Genomic DNA, 17,983 nt, shown 5'->3' with positions numbered 1-17,983 from the left:
ATTGAAATAATAAACAAACTCAGAGTAACATATCCACCAACTTGGAACACAAAACAGAGCCCAACATAAACACCCACCCTATCTCACACAAAATACTTCTTGCTCACACATCCATGCTCTCTCTCCTATACTTACCCTCACTCCTAACCTGGGTTTACCCACTCTTTACCCTCCCAGCTCTCACCTGGTGTTGTCACTCATCTCTTACCTGCAGCCAATAATTGTGCTGTCCCAGATTCCACCCCCAGGCACCCCCCAGTTACCTCACATTGAAAAGGCACAACACTGCTCAAGGAACCATTTGGTTATGGATGATATAGCGATATGTTAAGGTCAGATTACATGAAACATTTAGCTATGATTTGGTCATTGTCAAATCAGCCACAAGCTGTCTTTGCAGTGATGAATTTCAGATCGTTCATCCATCACCAGACATTTGTCCCATGCATCTATCCAATTTCTCCATCGCATGACAAATGATGTATCGGAGACAGGCTCAACTGTATCTGTTTGGTCCCATTATCAAGGCACAGGCAGCCCACAACAAGCAAATTATAGAGATAAGGATTCACTGTCTACCAGCTTCCCAAGAAACACAAGAACAGTCAAGTATCATTTGTACAAATATACACACAAGAAGGCACCCAACATGTAGACATGTAATATGTCACCAGAGAGATACCTATCAATTAATCCTACAGCTTTGCACCATTAGCTTCTCCTGTATGTACTTTTGCCTAATATGCACATTTTTGCAAAGCAATTTCCCCTAATTGAATGCATATTTGTATGTCATTTTCACAAATGTATGCATTTTTATGCACACTTTAGCCTAATATATGCATGCTTTAACATGTTACTTGGCTGGAGAACTGCATTCTCCTCTGTCCCTACACTACACGTGTCTCTTTTCATGGTCATCAGGATCCTTGTAAGACTCACTCCCTAACACCTTGTTTGCAGGATTTGCACTGGCTCCCAATTTGCTACTGAGCCAAGTTCAAGGTGTTGACACTAACATATAAGTCACTATACAGCTCGGGACCAGGTTACTTAAGATACCCTCCCTATCTATTATACACCCAGTAGATTGCTGTGGTCCTACAAGTTCCAGACATATCAGAAGCCTGCTCCACAGTAACTCAGATTGGGGCTTTCAGTGTGGCTGCCCCTGTTCTGTGGAATAGCATCCCCTTTGATATTCAACAGGTGCCCACAATCGGCACTTAGCAGAGCAGCTGGAGATATTTTTGTTCCAACAGACTTTTCCAGCAGGATAAGTGGGGTTTTACTACAAGTGTCCATTTGTTAAGGTTCTAGTTTTGGCTCAAATGCATCTGCTATTTTTCTAATTGTTTTGTGTGTAACATTGCCTTGAAATGGTGGCTTAGAAGGTGATGAACAAATCTACAACAATAATGGCAATCATAACCATCAGCCTTTAGCTCCTTCTCTCCAGGGATTTTGCCCCCATCCTTCCGGCAGAACAAGTTGTCTTCTCCAGTGATGCCTTGGCAGGCGTTTAATAAGGTTGAATACTTTCAAGGGGAAGCTAATCCTCCACTTGTTATCTTTTGTCTTTCCATTTAGTTCAAAGTACTATATAATCACTTCAATTTTCTTTTCCAAGCGATAAGACTTGACTATAAAACCAGGAGGTTAAACACTCAGCCGGTCTCCATGTTTTATCCTGGCCTTATCTCCAGTCATCATCAGGTACTGTCTTTCCCTCCACAACCTTCTATGGAAACTGGCCTTCAATCTGGGCTCAGGCATTCACGTCCATGCTCTTTTGTGCTGAAATGCTTTTCCTGGAGAGATTAGACAAGCTGATTCCCTTTCATTTCACATCTGGCCTAATAGATTCTTACTATGAAATCTGCTTTCAAGTTGTTGTTTTTTCTAGTCTATCTCAAGGTCCCTAGCTTTAGAATGCAAACGCTAGCCTGGCTATTTATATTCTGGCCGTAGTCAGGATGGAGCCTTATAATTCTCCTGTGTGGTGGAGGAATATGATTTTATCTTGAAATAGCATATGGAGAAGAATATTGTTATAGACAGCCTGCCTAGAGGCTTTGAGACTGTCTGCTCGGCCTCCCAATTGCTTCCAGTGTAGAGTAGCCTTCAATGTGACCTACAAGTAGTGTCATTCTTTGCTTCCTATACATATTGATTCAAAGACCCGAGGCCCTCAAATCCTCCTGGGTATTCTGGGGTCCTGAGGGTTGTAGCCAACATTATGTGGATGGAAGGCAGCTCACACAACTGATGGGGGGGGGGTGTTGAAGTTTCATTTTTGTGCATTCATGGTTATTTGTGCTCATTATGGTATCAGGGTATACACAATCCTGCTTTCAATGTTGTTGTTGTTTAGTTATTTAGTCGTGTCCGACTCTTCGTGACCCCATGGACCAGAGCACACCAAGCACTCCTGTCTTCCACTGCCTCCCGCAGTTTGGTCAAACTCATGTTGGTAGTTTCGAGAACACTGTCCAACCATCTCATCCTTTGTCGCCCCCTTCTCCTTGTGCCCTCCATCTTTCCCAACATCAAGGTCTTTTCCAGGGAGTCTTCTCTTCACATGAGGTGGCTAAAGTATTGGAGCCTCAGCTTCAGGATCTGTCCTTCCAGTGAGCACTCAGGGCTGATAGCCTTCATAGAATCATAGAATCACAGAGTTGGAAAAGACCACAAGGGCCATCGAGTCCAACCCCCTGCCAAGCAGGAAACACCATCAGAGCACTCCTGACATATGGTTGTCAAGCCTCTGCTTAAAGACCTCCAAAGAAGGAGACTCCACCACACTCCTTGGCAGCAAATTCCACTGTCGAACAGCTCTTACTGTCAGGAAGTTCTTCCTAATGTTTAGGTGGAATCTTCTTTCTTGTAGTTTGGATCCATTGCTCCGTGTCCGCTTCTCTGGAGCAGCAGAAAACAACCTTTCTCCCTCCTCTATGTGACATCCTTTTATATATTTGAACATGGCTATCATATCACCCCTTAACCTCCTCTTCTCCAGGCTAAACATGCCCAGCTCCCTTAGCCGTTCCTCATAAGGCATCGTTTCCAGGCCTTTGACCATTTTGGTTGCCCTCCTCTGGACATGTTCCAGTTTGTCAGTGTCCTTCTTGAAGTGTGGTGCCCAGAACTGGACACAGTACTCCAGGTGAGGTCTGACCAGAGCAGAATACAGTTGCACTATTACTTCCCTTGATCTAGATGCTATACTCCTATTGATGCAGCCCAGAATTGCATTGGCTTTTTTAGCTGCCGCGTCACACTGTTGGCTCATGTCAAGTTTGTGGTCAACCAAGACTCCTAGATCCTTTTCACATGTACTGCTCTCAAGCCTGGTGTCACTCATCTTGTATTTGTGCCTCTCAGGATAGGTTTGATCTTCTTGCAGTCCATGGGAATCTCAAGAGTCTCCTCCAGCACCATAATTCTAAAGAGTTGTGAACTGAAGTTGTCCCCCTAGAGGAACATTGATATTGTTGCAACAACATTTAAGCCACTGGAAAATTCCCTTTCAAAACAAACTCTTCAGGCGTGGGATTGACCTTGGGTTCTCACGAGAGTGTTATGGCAGATGATAAAGGAAAGTCAGAGCTGGCACAGGAAAAAACTACTGTTACTAGGTCTGGCAAACAATACAGTCAGCGAAGACCTTCAACATCTGGAGCATCAGGTAAAAACTGGATTCCAGGTGGAAAAATCGAAATTAGAAACAGAATTGTTAGAACCCAAAACTAAGGTTTTGTCAAAGATGTATAACTTGCTGCTGAAATGGAACACTCAGGATGAAACGGTGAAGTCTGCTATGGTTAAATGGGCACAGGATGTTTGACATAATATTATGTTTGCTGATTGGGAACAGTTATGGACCTCTGGTATGAAATTTACGGCATGTAATGGCTTAAGAGAGAATATTATGAAAATGATATACAGGTGGTACATGACCCCAGTCAAGCTTGCAAAAATCTATCATTTGCCCGATAATAAATGTTGGAAATGTAAAGAGACTGAAGGTACATTCTTTCACCTTTGGTGGACGTGCCCAAGGATTAAGGCTTTCTGGGAAATGATTTATAATGAAATGAAAAAGGTATTTAAATATACCTTCTTGAAGAAACCAGAGGCCTTTCTCCTGGGCATGGTTGGCCAATTGGTGTCAAAGAAGGATAGAACTTTTTTTATGTATGCGACAACAGCAGCAAGAATACTCATTGCAAAATATTGGAAGACACAAGATTTACCCACCTTGGAAGAATGGCAGATGAAGATGATAGACTATATGGGATTGGCAGAAATGACCGGCAGAATACGAGACCAGGAAAAAGAGTCGGCGGAAGAAGATTGGAAGAAGTTCAAAGACTATTTGCAGAAATATTGTAAAATTAATGAATGTTAGGATGATGTTGGACAGAAATTAAGTGGTTTCCAGCTGTAATGCTTAAGAGATATGAAAAATAATGTTCAGGAAAAAGTATAAACTAATGGTGAGGATTTGTTGAACTAACAACTTGAATTGGAATACAAGAAAGGGAGGTATGAGGAGGTCTGGAAAATGTTAAAAGAAAATAAGTGATGGAAATTTTATGTGTTTTTAACTATTTCTGTATTTTTGTGTTGTTCTTTTTTGTATTTTTGCTATCTTTTTATTTTTGCTTACTTTTTTCAGTTTATTTTGTATTATTTCTTGAAAACTTTAATAAATATTCTATTAAAAAAAAAAAAGCATCAATTCTTCGGCGATCAGCCTTCTTTATGATCCAGCTCTCACTTCCATACATCAGTACTGGGAAAACCATAGCTTTAACTATACGGACCTTTGTCAGCAAGGTGATGTCTCTGCTTTTTAAGATGCTGTCTAGGTTTGTCATTGCTTTTCTCCCAAGAAGCAGGTGTCTTTTAATTTCGTGACTGCTGTCACCATCTGCAGTGATCATGGAACCCAAGAAAGTAAAATCTCTCATTGCCTCCATTTCTTCCCCTTCTATTTGCCAGGAGGTGATGGAACCAGTGGTCATGTTCTTAGTTTTTTTGATGTTGAGCTTCGGACCATATTTTGCGCTCTCCTCTTTCACCCTCATTAAAAGGTTCTTTAATTCCTCCTCACTTTCTGCCATCAAGGTTGTGTCATCAGCATATCTGAGGTTGTTGATATTTCTTCCGGCAATCTTGATTCCGGCTTGGGATTCATCCAGTCCAGCCTTTCGCTTGAGGAATTCTGCATATAAGCTAAATAAGCAGGGAGACAAAATACAGCCCTGTTGTACTCCTTTAGCTAAGCTATCTCCATTATGGAAGTTACAGGTAAGCAGTCTCCAAGAGGTAAAATGCAATAATTACCTGTTTGTGTATTAATTAGGCAGCAAACACAAAAAGTCTGCAAAAGACAAGCTCAGAAAGAAAGGCAAGACAGAGATAGCTACAAATGAGTGCTCTGGTGAAAAAGAAAGGCTGTGTGGTTTACTGGATAAAGCAATAAACCTGGAAATCGCAACTTACCGGTAGCCAAAGAAACTGGGCCAAACACAATCTCTGATCCAGTCAAAATCTCTCTGTGTAACCTATCTCACGGGGAGAAAATGAGGGAAATGTAAGGGTGAGATGCAAAGATGATAAATAAGTAACAAAAAAACCCCAAGCTGTATTTGAAGTAGGATCTGTATTTCACTATCACATTTATTCACTGCTTTTATGATTTCATACCCCCCAAATGTCTCAGTAAAACAGGATCCTGGGGGGGGGTGCGTGTGTGCAAGAGCACAGCCATTTTGGACACCGTGATCTCGAACGATTTCACACTTTTTGGGGCCCGTGCTCTCATGTGAGAACACAGCCCCCCCCCCAAAAAAACCACATCTTTTGGACTTTGTGATCTCACATGGGTAAGATTACTTGTGTAGGAGCACAGCCAGGAAGATGTGCATTCCAGTTTTGGAATTCAGCCTGTTGGGGGCGGGTAAGAAATTTGTTTGTTTATAAAGTATTTATTGCCCCACCTTTTGTGGCACAGCCCTTGCAAAGTGGCTTACATATCAGAAAATTGTGGGACAATTCAAAACAATTAAATCTCTTGGCACACCACTCAAAAATTTATTAAATGGCAGACCTGCCTACAGGCTTACAGTGTAATGGTATCTGATCAAGTGGACTCTCTTCCATGAAAGCTTTATGCCATAATAAATTTATCAGTCTTTAAGGTGTCACAAGCTGCCTAATAATAGAATACAGTCGCTGCTTAAGGTTTTTAAAGCTGTACTTAAAGTTAGTGGCATTTAAAGGAGTGGTGGACTTCATTCTGCAATTTTGGTAAACAGTGAACGCTCAGGTTGTGAACGTGATCCGTGTGGGAGGCACATTTGCAACCCGCAGTGCCGCGTCTGTGCACAGGTGGGTTGCGATTCAGTGCTTCTGTGCGTCTGCAAAGTGCAATTTAGCGCTTCTGCACATGCATGAGCGCCGAAACCTGGAAGTAACCTGTTCCGGTACTTCCAGGTTCGGCACGGTGTGCAACTCAAAAACACACAACCCAAAGCGTCTGTAACCCAAGGTATGACTGTAATAAAAAACAGGGCACAGAGAGATATTAATTACTGGGTAGTAACAGTGCAGATATTTGTTCCTGTAATCTTGGTTTGTTCAGGTTTCTCCAGTACAATATCCAGTGCCTAATGCACCAATACCTAGGGTGTGGTTCCTAGGCAACGCAGCCTAATTTAATATTTGCAGACATTATTGTGCTGAAACCTTTAAAAAAAATATGCATCCCCTCTATTCTTCATTTCCTTCTATTTCTCCCTGTGTGCTGGAATAAGTATTTCATGTGTGTCTTTTGTTTCAGCTGTTTTTTATGACTGTACCTCCCCGCTCCCTCCCCACATGCTACAAAAATACATTATATATTTTTTTATATGGTTTCTTAAATTGTTTCTCCCCTATCTCTCTCTGGACACCAGGGTTTCAATAAATATGGTATGTTTCATGCTGCTCTCACAAGGATCCCCATTTTTATTTTCTTGCCCAAGGGAATAAGAAAAATGGGTCTGGAAATTAAATAACTTGTTGAAGAAAAAGGCAAGAAGGGACAGGAACAGGGCCAACACTACTGAGGTTCCAAAGGCTAGACCTTTTGGGACACAATCCTGCCACTGCTTTTTGTGTTCAAACTTTCTACATTCAGGAATTATTTTCTACAGAGACTTGTCACCAAAGCCCTGGAAAGGATTCTGGGTGTTTTAGGACACATGGTCAGTTCACTCTGTACATTCAAGACCAGAGAGATTGCCAGGCACCCACTGAGGCTCATGGCGTACTATAGAAGGGGGCCTACAGTTAATTCATGCGGCCTCCTCAGTTGCTGCTACGATAAGCAGCCCTAGAAACAGGGAGAAGAACCAGTACCCTTGTGACGCTAGCATATGAGAGTGCTGGTGGTGAAATAGTTAAACAGGTTACCCAATCAGAACCCAGGGGGTGGAGTCAGAGGGACTATAAAACCAGCTCTGGGGTACCGTTTATGAAACCACAGGCTTGTTAAACTGCAATAAATAAACAGAAGTTTATGTTCCAATTTAACCCTGACTGGACTCAGTATTGTACCAGGTAGAGCCTGGGTGGTGGCAGCGAGAAATAAAGTGGTGGCACAGGGATCAGTAGACAGTGAAGCGTCCAGGGACCCTGTGTTTTCGCCACAACCCTCTCCATACCTTTTCCTCCCCACTCTATTGAAAGTGGTACCTATCCAGGTACCTTGTGACAGTCCTCTCCTGTAGGGAGTACCAGCAGCTCTTCTTTTTTGTTGCCCATTGGCAGCCATTTTGTGTTGGCACCCACACCAAAGGAATGAAACAAAGGAACAAAGCAAGAGAGAATAAACCAAATATCCCTTTACAACAGGTCTGAGAACATTGATTCGGAAGACTACACATGTGAAAAGGAGCTCATATTTATGGAAAATAAAAATGGTGCTGTTTGTAAGGAAGACATACTGGGCAGCTGCGAGAATGGTTTACATCTAGCGAAGATTTTAAGTGGATTTTAAGGGAAAAAATGAAGTAGCAACAACAGGAAGAGATGGACGTGTGTTTGCAATGGGAGTGGGAAACCTGGGTTTTGTTTTGTTTTTTAAAAATTGTATTAAATTAAAATAATTTGGCTTAATTTGTAATAATTCAGAAAATCAATAAAATAATAATTAAAAATAAAATATTTTAGAATTTTCAACAACAAAAATCAAAACAACCTCATTTTTTACCCAAAAAGCACTGGTAGCACCAACTGGGTCCAGAGGGAGAGGCAAGTGAATGGGCAGCAAGAATAGCTGTGAGGAAGAAGAGGAGGACCCGCAATGGGAGCATCTTGCCCATAGCCCCTTAAAAACAAAAACCCTGGTGAAATGTGATCCTGAATAGACAGGCAGTACCTTATTTGGTGTGGTACAGAACTGAAAATAAGAGCTAGGACTGAAGCACAAGAAGGTCTCCATTAATGCGTTTGTTAGGGCTGTAGCATAGTTACCTTTAGACAATAGAAGAGTTACTATTAACCCACTGCAGCAGTCTCTGGCATTCATTAAGGTAACACTGCCCTAGAGTCACCCCATATGAACTCCGGAACGCACCCAACATCCCCTGTGGCTACACATTGCAAGGGAAGCTCATCATTGATGAATGAGTTTCCTTTTAGGGAAGCTTCTCTGCCTATTACTATTTTTCTCACTGAGGAATCCCTTTTCGTAAGCCCAAAGAAAGAACACAGATGGAGAACCATGTCTTTTATTATTATTAATAATAATTTTTATTTACTTATTAGATCTCTATCCTGCCCTTCCTCTCAAAGGAGCCGCAGGCAGCAAAACACAACTGGCAAAACAAGACACTTAAATATAAAATCAAAACACATTTAAAACATTTTTTCTTTTAATTAAGAGCATCTAAAATGATTAAGAACACCTGCACTTTACCCTTCAGCACTGGAAACTACCAAAGCAATATTATCCAATCGGATTAACTATTTTTAGAGAGGAACACATCTTTAGAGAGGATCAATGGGAGACGGCTGGAAGTTTGAGTGCAACTCTCTTTGTAGTAGGGGGGCATCTGCATAGACATAGTTAAGGACCTCCAACTTCCCATACTATTGCTGTAACTTTCACCTCTGGAGCTGACCTCTCTATCTCTTTGATATTTAGACATGTGTCTCAGGTTGCATCCTGTTTTGGACCTCAAGATGAGAGGTCACCTTGAAGCTATTCTCTGAGAACAAAGGAGCAAGCATGACTGTTGTTTTCCAGACTAGTTAGCTAGACCAGGACTAGAAACTCTCCTCTCAGAGTTATGTATTTCCTGTAATATAAAACTTTGTTATTTTCTTACTCTACAACCACCTCTGAGGGTGCGATTGCAAGAAGTAAAGTCTACTCTTTAACCAAGATCTGGGTGCTCACTCTGCACCCAAAAGGGTTTCAATAGGTAATTGATCTTAATCTTAATGGAGACCAACCAGCTTTCCTTGTGATTTGGCGACTGGGTGGTGAGCCAGAAAAAAGGAAAGCCCCTCATTACCTATACTAACAGTATTTTCCCCGTACCCAATACCATATTCTTCCTCCCATTCTACTAATGGAGGATATCCACCAGCTTCATGCCAGTGCTACCCTCACCAACTGTTGCCTAGCCCTTGAGCTTCCTCCGCCTAGGCCCAAAAAACCACAAATGGCAAATCAGTAGCAAATTATAGTCAACATAAATCTCAAATTGGGTTAGGGGAAGGCAATGGGCCAAGATACTACATTAAGCACAAAGGAGGCGCCTTTGTTTCAGAAGGCGGAGACCAAATTATTCTGCAATGCTCAAACTTTTAGCAGTACTTTTTAATAAGAAATTCTTGTCTTATTGGCACCTCCCAGGGCCTTGCATGAGCCATCATTTCAATTGTTTATCGCACAGATGATTGATCGCCAGATTGTGGGCAGGAGGGGAAAAGGGAGAAACAGAATTTCCTTTCAGTTATTTTCAAAACCCTGCCAGGAATAACTGCACATACCGTGCATTTTGCAAACGCGGTATCCTCCTAGAGGCTTTGCAGAGTTGCCCTTTTTGTTATGCTCACTCATATTGGGAACAATAGATGCATATTCTCAGCACAATACAAGCTTTTGTATTTCATTGTATTTCATTACAGTGGTACCTCAGGTTAAGAACTTAATTTGTTCGGGAGGTCGGTTCTTAACCTGAAACTGTTTTTAACCTGAGGTACCACTTTAGCTAATGGGGCCTCCCGCTGCCGCCGCACAATTTCTGTTCTCATCCTGAAGCAAAGTTCTTAACCCGAGCTACTATTTCTGGGTTGTATAACCTGAAGCGTCTATAACCTGAAGCGTCTGTAACCCGAGGTACCACTGTACTGCGGCCATCCAGAACACAGGACAGATTGTCCTTGTACACATCTCACCTGTCGACACAGCTTTTTAAACAGAGAAGAAATCATACAAAGAATAGCTCTTGTCTGAGTTGATTTGATAGTGTATGACAGGTGTAAACTGCAGATATTGAGTGATGTAGAGCTCTAAACCCTCGCTCTGCGTTTTCTTATAAAATATAGAACATTTAATTATAGTGACTGATTGCTCTCATTTCTCTTGCACCCCAGAGCTGTGATAATTTGATGAGAGTGCTTCAGAAATATGAGGATTGAGAACTTAAATGTCTCTTTAAAAATGCACCGCAGAAAGATCCCCGTGAAGCACAGCACTTTAAAGCCCAAACTTAGAAGTGATTCTGAAGGAAGGAGGTTCCCCACCAAAGGAGCAAGATGGGTTTTAAATGTCACTGTGAGATTAATATGCTTCGTTATCAATTTGCTGTTGCTGTTCTTGAAGATTAATGCTGTTCAGCACTGGTGAAATACAATGAGTAACAAAGTCAATAATTAATCAATATTGTTCACATGGAAGTTTCGGACTAAGCACTTTGGTTTTCTTTTGTGCGGGATGAATACCAAGTCAGAAATTGCAATGCAAATTGTGGATGGGGGAATTGCTAAGTATCCAATGAAATTCTAGCCTGATCACAACAAAATTCACCTGGCTCCACATTTTCTTGTGTTCATCATTTTTTAAAAAGCAACTGGCTGGTTAAGGAAGCAGGCTAACAAAGCATGAAGGATTTGCATAGGCATTTGTGATAAAGTGGTAGAAGTATTTCAAAGAACAAGTTTCTTCAAACTTTTCAGATCCAGGACCCACTTTTAACCCAAATAAGCACCAGGGGACCCGTTTCTTAATCTTTTACCATCTATTTGCATGATGGTAGCGCTCCTGTTCCATCCCACTTTGGATCAGCTGAAAACCAGAGTCACAGAGTAACAAGGCATTTTTTCTAGTCCAGGGATAGGTCAACTGTGGTAGGTAGGCCTCTTTGCCTGACCCTGGGGACTCTTGCCACACCATACACATGTCATGGGCCGGGAGTCAGCTTGGCCTGCTGAACAGCAGCTTGAAGGGGGAGAAGGTGGAATGACCCCACCTGCAGCTGATCAGCCTTCAAGGACACAGAGGGGAAGGCACTGATGAGAACCAGCTGGCTTCAGCCTCCTTAAGCTGAGCTTCCAGCAGCAGTCTGATGTTGGTAACAATGCTTGTAGTTTCTGGTCCTACCTTGCTGCTTCCTACTCATCTTGACCCCACGATCATCGGATTCCCTAACTCCTGGACCATCTGCCCACATGGACTGCTGTTCACCCAACCCTAGGACTGGACCTGACTTTGGATGCAGACTCAGCCTCCAGGCAAGTACACCTCAGAGACCCTTCTGGTTGGCTCGACTTCCACTCCACTCAGCTCTGCACATTGCTGCTCAACAACAAGGCTATGACAACACGGCTCACCTCTCACCAACTTTCCTTCATACCATCCCTAAGTGTTTTTGTCTGGCTAAAGTGTGTCCTTGAACTCTGATATTGCCTCTTAGTTCTCTGGATGGAGGACAGAGAGGGTTGTGTGAATGTGTGTAGAAATTGTACAAAGGTAAAATTTTACATGCATTGCTTCACCTGCTTTTGCCTCTAGTCCTGCCCACCACTTGGAAGGTGGCCCTGAATGGAACGTGACATGGCCCTCACTCTGCAAAGGGTTCCCCACCCTCATCTAATCTATCCATATTTCAGTATGGTACACTGGGGCTAGCAGAGGTTCTCCAGAACCTTTCTCAGTCTTTACACCCATGAGTACAGCTAGGTAATTTTAGGCTATGGAGATAGTAATATTATGTGGCTCTTTAGATGGTATCACCTCATTTACTTCAGAATGTTGTCAGGCTTATTTCTGGTCAGCTATCCCATTCTGCTGAGTGGAGCCTTAGGTTTGTGCCCTGGGCTCTGCTGCCAGCACCTAAGTTTTTTACCCGGAGATGGAATCGGCTTATGCACTCAAAGCATATGTTTTGTTACCATTACCTATGGAAGAGTTAAGTAAGAAAATAGGAAAGGTAACTGGAGCCCCTTAAAGCTGAATTATTATTATTATTATTTTAAAGTTGGAAGCAACAATTGCAGATCTCCTTTGTCACATCTGCTATGGCCGTCAGAGATTTGAGCAGTTTTTCAAAAATCATTCTATAATATATTTTTGCTAAGTTCTGCCCTTTACAGTGACATTCATGTTTCCATAGTTACTAGTATAAAACTGAGAAAAGAGCAAGGAAAGTTCAACAGCAGATGAAAAAAGGAACACTACGAAACTCTGGTCAGTGGACATGCTAATGAAGATATAAAAAAGGTAAAGGGACCCCTGACCATTAGGTCCAGTCATGGACGACTCTGGGGTTGCGGCGCTCATCTCGCTTTACTGGCCGAGGGAGCCAGCATACAGCTTCCGGGTCATGTGGCCAGCATGACTAAGCCGCTTCTGGTGAATCAGAGCAGCGCACAGAAATGCCGTTTACCTTCCCACCAGAGTGGTACCTATTTATCTACTTGCACTTTGTGCTTTCAAACTGCTAGGTTGGCAGGAGCAGGGACCGAGCAAGGGGAGCTCACCCCGTCGTGGGGATTCGAACAGCCAACCTTCTGATTGGCAGGCCCTAGGCTCTGTGGTATAACCCACAGCACCACCCACGTCCAATGAAGATATAGATGGGTTAAAAAAAAACCCAACCCCTTTCAGGTGGGCCTCAGTGTCACAACCTACCCAGGGTCTCCCCATCTGCATGCCCCATAGATTGCACATGCATTTGCATACAAAGGGAAATGAAGCAATGCCTGATAATTGAGCTCTTATTGCACTGCACCTCTTAGTGCATTGCACAGGCTCACCAGCAAAATTTATGTATGTAATTTAGGTGGCCATTTCTAGAGAGAGGGGAAATCTGTGTTGATGTACAGCAGATAAACTTGAGAGCATGCATTAATAATTTGCATTGCAGCACAACCAAGGAATATATTCTCTGCTCCATGTGAACGGCCAGATAACTCAAATGTAATTAGCTGTTGTCAATAATCTCCTTAGTCTGGAATTATCCTACCATGTTAGGGAAGTGGCAGATCATCTAGTAGGGTGCTTTTCAAACGTTACTGAGCCCTTTACTTAAGGCTTTCTTCTGGTAATTGTCTATTCCGTATAGTGAGCCTCTTGCCTTAGCCTAAGGACCAGGGGTCAGCAACCTTTTTCAGCTGTGGGCCAGTTCACCGTCCCTCAGACCATGTGGTGGGCTGGACTATATTTTTTTTGGGGGGGGGGATGAATGAATTCCTATGCCCCACAAATAACCCAGGGATGCATTTTAAATAAAAGGACACATTCTACTCATGTAAAAACACACTGATTCCCAGACCATCCGCGGGCTGGATTGAGAAAGTGATTGGGCCGCATCCGGCCCTCGGGCCTTAGGTTGCCTACCCCTGCTATGGACACTATGGCCTTGGAAGACTTCCAGCTTGATCCTAATCCCATTCTCTTGGTTGTAGTGCAGACCTGGAACCATCTTCCTGATCTGCCTTCTTCATTGGTTGCCCTGAAACAGTGCTGAGGTAGCAAAGCCAAGTACAAAAAGGGTGTTGGAGTCAAGCCTTTCAGAATTAGTGATAGTCCTTTGGTGTTTGAAAGGGACCCTGGTGCATTTGTCTGAGCACCTCAGGAAACTCCATTCCAAGCTTTCTCCCAGTATCTATGTCCATGCAACCTCCATTCCCTCCAAGTCCTGATTTTCCAGGGGCAGTCCCAGAATTATAGACGCCATCCCAGTTTCTGATTTGAGTCCGGAACACCCCGATTTTCCTTTTACCTCCCATCCTTGTCTCGGAGAACATCTAAAAGTGGTGGATAGATCAGATCACACACACACCCAAACATTCTCATAGTTGTTGTTGCTGTTGTTTCCTACCTTTTCTCTGACAGGAATTCGAGGCAGCTTACAGCTAAATTTTTATTTCATTCCATTTATCTGTTGAAGGTGTTGGACATGATCCATTCCTTCACATGTATTTTTTTCTTTACAACAATCTTGCGATGTAGGTTAGGCTGAGAGGTTGTAATTGGCTCAAGGTGATAGATGTATATGTGTATATGACATCTATGTGTGCAGGAGATCAAATGTCCCTATTTTCATCTGAGGAACATTGGAGGGTATGGATCTCCATGGACCATTTGTAGTATGGAATTTTGTTTGTGCTGAACCAAGAGTACTTGGTTCAACAGTACTTCTGTGAGCCGCTCCAGATTATTTGGGGGAGAAGGCATATATTGGTGGGTATCACACCCATGTGGGCAGATAGCCCTTCCCTTCTCCCGCTCTCTTCATTTTGTCAGATATGAGGGGGTCATATGGGGCCCATAGGAGGAGACAGGAAGCAGTAGCAACAGAGCCTTTTCCTAGGAGCACCAGGCAGGTGCCATTGTAATTGCCCACAAGACACGGGAATGCTGTTGACACCAGGCTGGGTGTTAAGTCATTAAATGGCCTTTTTCCACACAGTATTTTTGGCTGTGTACTTAAGAGTTTGTAAATGTGTATATCTAAAGATACAAAGGGATGTAACAGATGTGTTTGCAAACTTACATACCATGCACAGTGCCAGATTTACATATAAGCTAAGCAAGCTATAGCTCAGGGCCCCACTCTCTTGGGGGCCCCCCAAAAAATTAAAGGGGAAAACCCTGGATGTACATTTCCAAAATATAAGATAAATAACAAATAAAATAAAACCTGCATACAGCAACAGTGTATTTTGTTATGTGCAAGTGGCTTTAGATACCTATTAGGTCCATAAATTACCATACAACATATATTCAACACAGAAAAACAGCGACAATTTTTTGTTGACAAAGGACAGCTGGACATATAAAGGGCCCCATTACCTTCAGTAGCTTAGGGCCTTATCAAACCTAAATCCAGCCCTGACCACGCAGATACCCTTGTCAGAGAATCAAGACTGACCATTAATCCCTGCTAAGGAGACATTCATTGCAAACCTGGATTTGCTTCTGTGTATTGTGTGAAACAGTTATGTAGCTCTTTTGAAGGGAGTTAGTAGATTAGTGGGCCACATTTCACCTGGCAATAATATTTATGCTGCCTGCATCCTTGAGTAGAAACAAGATCTCATATAGATAAATCATGCTTCTTCTTTCCTGCCCACTATTGATAATTTCATACCATGGGGCGTGTGGTGTTTAATGGATGCAGCAAATGAACCTTTATGCAAGGCACATGTTGTATGTTTTTCAGTAAAGAAATATGGGGTGTATAATAAATTTAAAGCATGAAATATGAACAGCATGAGAAATGCAGCCAGCTCCAGGGTTCCCTTGCTTTAATGATCGCCTGCTTGTCACAAGTATTGGAAACATTAATTAAAATGAATTAGTAATGATTTTAAGCATGTGATTGGTGTGAGCCTGTTTCCTAGTCGAGAGGAAATGTAATTTAATAGAATAGTTTATTATACAAGTTGCTTTCTTGTTCAGACTCAGCAACTTTAGGATTTTTCATGGATGTCATCATTTATTATCTCTGCGATGCTCTGCTGAATAGCATTCTTTTGGTCGCCATGAATAAATTGATGTGATGTGTATTGTATTCAGGGAGATGATTTGTAAAGGAGGTTAAAAACTTGTGGTGCAATATTCTCCAAATTTCTTAGAGTGGGGAAGCTGTTTCTGGTACAGTGGTATCTCGGTTTACAGATGCTTCAGGTTACAGACGCTTCAGGTTAGACTCTGCTAACCCATAAATAGTACCTCAGGTTAAGAACTTTGCTTCAGGATGAAAACAGAAATCGTGCGGCGGCAGCAGGAGGCCCCATTAGCTAAAGTGGTACCTCAGGTTAAGAATGGACCTCCAGAACAAATTAAGTTCTAAACCTGAGGTACCACTGTATATGGGGGTGGTTGTTGTTGGTTAACAATGGAGTTAACCTTTCTAGTAGGGCGCAAACCTGGGCAGTGTATATGGCCTTGCTGATGTGGGCCAAAGGAAAGCAGAACCAACTTGGCACCAACTTAGCTGCAGGTGTTGCCAGGAGGAGGCATACAAGGCACCATCCAACTGTCCTAGCGACTCCACTCTGGATTTCTGTAGGGTTTGCCCTTTGCCCTTTTCTTCTCCTGAAGATGCCCCACAAGGCAGTGGGTATATATTTTTCCTCAGGGTATACTTCCAAAGCCTTTCTCATGAAAGAATAGAGCCACAAGGCACATTTATTTGTTTGTTTTTCAAGTGTTTGTAGTGATTTAAGAATTATGAGCTACATCCCATCCACCCCCCAGACCCAGCCCAAAGCCATTGGACTGGGCCAACATTACTGTGAAGTCTCCTGGTTGGCTATAACATGTACAAAGCCAAAACACTTTACATGTATGGTAAGGTAAAGCTGAATGTAATCCTCGAATCGAATGTTGTCAATCTAAAAAAAACCCAACAACCTGCAAGATTATGCCACGATAATGGACATATTGCTACTTCAGTGGTGTATCGGGGCAGTAAACTTTATTTTGTAAAGACATATTTCATGCTTCTCTCTTGATTGAAAAACAATCATTTTTCATAGCTCCCTCTTGACTGAATTTCCATATTTGCTCCATTTAAATGTTATTGTTCTGGTCACCTCTGGCTTTTTCATTACCTTGAGCCATGCAGTTATTCCCTCCTTTATTAGTATGAAATTGAGCCTTAAAACATGCACATATTAAGTACCATATAACATCATTCTCCCCTCTTCTAAAATTGTGCTCTGTCTGTAGATTTGCAGTAATATCATTTAGCCTGCAAATATATATTTTCTCAAATAAAAAAAGGTATCTGTTTACTAAATAGGATGCACAGCTGGAAAATAACTAAAGAGGAATGAGGCAGGTGTGAGCACACAAAATTACTGTGAGATATGGAAATCGTCTAAAGCCCCACAGAACAGCTGGCTTTTATTTATAGTTTGACAAAGGAATTAGCTCTATGAACACCTTTTGAAACTGTTGGCTAGGTTTCAAATGGAGTTAATCCTCTGAGAGTCATAAATCCCAGTCATCCAAGTCCAAGGAGAATCCTTGATGTCTAAGAACTTCCTCACTTAACAGTTGTAGGTGAACCTTGGATCAACATAATGAGAAAATAGATATGGGCACCACTCAGCTGAATGGAGAATGAACAGCACTCTTGTTCCTAAAACTACAGAGAAGAGAAGACTCAGTAGAAGAAATAAATACAAAGTCTCTGCTATAAAAGTTAGTCATATATATATATCTTGAATATTTGGATTAGATAGGATTACATTGTTTTGGAAGAAGCAATACCAGTACTGGGACAGACCTCAGAGCAGAGCTTGTTAGAAATAAAAGTCAAGACTTGCCACTTATGGGTGAGGGCCCACTGGTAAAGGGCAGGAAGCCCACAGAAAATGCTTTTGAATGTGCTTCCCAACTGCCAAGTGATATGTCCATTCATGAGCATCAGGGTGGTGGTGTGGTTAGAGTGTTGGACTAGGG

The sequence above is a fragment of the Podarcis cretensis genome (genome assembly GCF_951804945.1).
Source record: "Podarcis cretensis genome assembly, chromosome: 11".
NCBI classification, from domain to species: Eukaryota; Metazoa; Chordata; class Lepidosauria; order Squamata; family Lacertidae; genus Podarcis; species Podarcis cretensis.
Note: the sequence above shows the minus strand (reverse complement) of the source record.